Here is a 3016-nt window from a genome sequence, read left to right as displayed (position 1 = left end):
TAGTTTTTTTGTTTTTTTTAAAAGGACAACAATACTAACAAAAAACTGTATTTACTTAGATGCATTCAGAATGTCAACAAAACAGCTGCAACTTTTTTTTTTGCAATTACAGAGTGGTATTCAGTTAACAGAACAATTATTTTGTATAAGCTGCATCAGAGACAACTGAAAATGAAAAAACTACCAGCCCCATATATAACTAATTTGTGCTGTGCATCAACAAGAACCTGCTTTAAATTTCCATGCCAATTTAAAACCCCCATACTGTACCAAGCAAGGTTAGTGGCCATTGAAAGTACCACCAGGACAGGGCTATCTAAAGACACATTCCGTGGTGTGTTAACTATACAAAAAAGACACTGTACAGTTTAAAAACAAATCTTACCCAGCCTCACATTTCAATTTTTTTTTGTTAAAAGGAGTGAGTTGTGTGCAGGGGGGTTAAATGCTTTACAGATAAGAAAAACTGCGCTAGAACCAATTTATTCATCGTCATCATCTTCATCTTCGTCTTCCTCCTCTCTTCGTCCTCTTTGTCCTCCTCATCTTCTTCCTCTTCCTCTTTTTCTTGCTCTTTTCAGCCTTGACAACTCCCTTTTTCTCTGCATCAGGTTTTCCTTTAGCTCGATAGGCAGCAATATCCTTTTTGTACTTTTCCTTCAGCTTGGCCGCCCTCTCTTCATAAGGCTGCTTGTCACCTGCAGTGGAGCTGTTCCACTTCTCTCCCAGCTTCTTTGCAACATCACCATGACAGGCCGAGATGTTCTTCTTTGATTTGGGGCAATATGCAGACCAGAACAAGAAGAAAGCCAAAGGAGGCCTCTTGGGTGCATTGGGATCCTTGAACTTTTTTGTCTCCCCTTCAGGAGGAATATAAGTTTTCATTTCTCTTTCATAACGAGCCTTGTCCGCCTTTGCCATGTCTTCAAATTTCCCTTTCTCTTTGGCAGACATGGTCTTCCACCTCTCTGAGCACTTCTTAGAAAACTCTGAGAAGCTGACTAAGGCATCGGGGTGCTTCTTCCTGTGCTCCTCCCAGCAAATTTGCACAAAGAATGCACATAAGGACATCTTGTCTGTTGGCTTCTTATGCTCTCCTTTGCCCATCTTTAGTTTTTTTCCTCAGCGAGGTACAGAGTCGCCCAGTGCCCTTCGGGCTCTCACTTGCCCTGGTGCTGTCTCTATAGAGCTCAATGTACTGCAATGGCTGTGAGAGCCTATCATTTAGTTTTTCTTATACATTTCACCTTGGAGAAAGAAAAATTCACTTACTAACCATATGGACACTGACATTGATAAGTTGTAAAATCTAGTTCCTTATTTCCTTGGATCTTTTCAATGTATACAAAAATCTCAAAATTTAATTACTAACTTTATAGCAGAGTTATTGCAGATGAAAATATTTACTTAAAATATTAAGAATCATTACCCCATCTCAGAAACCTACCTCACTGTTCTTTAAGATCTATTATATAAGAGTGACACACACTTACCTTCATATTTTCTGAGAATTATATATGTACAAGACAAAATAGCAGGAATATCAATAAATTCACAAAATCTTAACAGCAAAATTCATTTAGAAGCCATTTAGTATTGTAATTTAAAATAACCCCCAAACCAACAAATATCCTTTATCTGTTGTTTAGTTTGCTTTGCGGTGTAATTAACACAGCTCCAAATTCAGTAGCTTAAGGATTTTGGTATTATCGCTCATGGTTTCTGAGAGAGATGCAGGGTTTCATTGGACTTCTGTCTAATAGCAGATGGGGATTAACTGGCCTAAATGCCCCAGATAAAGTCTTCACTTTTGGCTTCACTTTGGCGGGTTGACTGGTTTAACAGGGAATGCACACATACCTGTTAGGTGTGTGACCTCGTTACTTGGCTCACTTGGACATTCTTTCAGATCATGTGACAGCTGATTTCTTCCAGACTGCTTGGTATCAAGAGACATAGTTTAAATGCTGCAAGGCATATATTTACCTTGCCTCAGAGGTCATGCAGCATCACTTCTACCACACTCTCCTGGCTGAAAACAAATTACAGTGCCAACTGAGATTCAAGACAAGGAGACTAACTTCCCAAAAGCATGAGTACTGAGAGGCATGGACCAAATGTGGGCCACCCATGAAGACCAGATGGTCTAATCTCTAATAGTATTTGTTTAACAAGAATGAGACCTCAATTTAATTCTAAACTACATATATGTATACATATATTAATGTATCTAAATGGTCAGAAGAGAACATAAATGGACAGCTCACTCAATGAATTTTATAGGATAATGCTGCACAATGACAATTCATATTCACAAATGAAAATGTATTTGACAGTTCATTTCTATATTTTTAAATAGTTCAAATGAATAAAATGTATCATATTAATAATTCTTAAATCCTCCTTTCTTTCACTATTATCCATCATATTCTATAAAATTCCTTCAATAAAGAATATAACAAAAATTATTTCCATACTTTAATCAAAAGGGTTTTTTTAAGAAAAAGAATTTGATGTATTTAAATTTATCTCTTTGATGTTGATATAGATGCAAACAAGCAGCAGAAAGACAAAAATACTCATTGAACAATAACATGCCTAAAATATGGTATTATAAGAATGAAGAGAGCTATTTCTTCCTGTGACTACAAGAAACATAACAAAATAGACTAAGGCTTAGGGAACCATGCACGTCAAAGGAAAACAATCACTCTACCACATCATGAAAAGGCATCCTTTGACTCTAAACTTTTATATCTCCCTGCTGGAAAGGCCCATGTTGCTAAATATTTGAGACTAGTATGACTATGCATACTAATAGTATGACTTATTCCAGCACTCACTATTTGGTTAGCTTTCATAACTTGATTTGGACCTGACTAGAGATATGATTCTATTGACTAATTCACTTCTGTCTTAAAACAAGCAGATTATGTTTGTCAGTTTTTGAATGCTATTGGGTTAATTCAATTTAAAAAGCTAATTGGTTTACTGTGTTATTTTAAGAGGAAAAATT

The 3016-nt window shown here is 36.3% G+C and overlaps 1 pseudogene; it reads right to left on the bottom strand.

The window, feature by feature from the left end:
* Nucleotides 1–501: 501 nt before the first annotated feature.
* LOC109680966 (high mobility group protein B1 pseudogene) lies at nt 502–1107 on the bottom strand (annotated as a pseudogene).
* Nucleotides 1108–3016: the final 1909 nt, after the last annotated feature.

Source organism: Castor canadensis, chromosome 4 (genome assembly GCF_047511655.1).
Source record: "Castor canadensis chromosome 4, mCasCan1.hap1v2, whole genome shotgun sequence".
NCBI classification, from domain to species: Eukaryota; Metazoa; Chordata; class Mammalia; order Rodentia; family Castoridae; genus Castor; species Castor canadensis.
The sequence above is the reverse complement of the archived record's forward strand: the minus strand, read 5'-3'. Positions and strand labels throughout refer to the sequence as shown.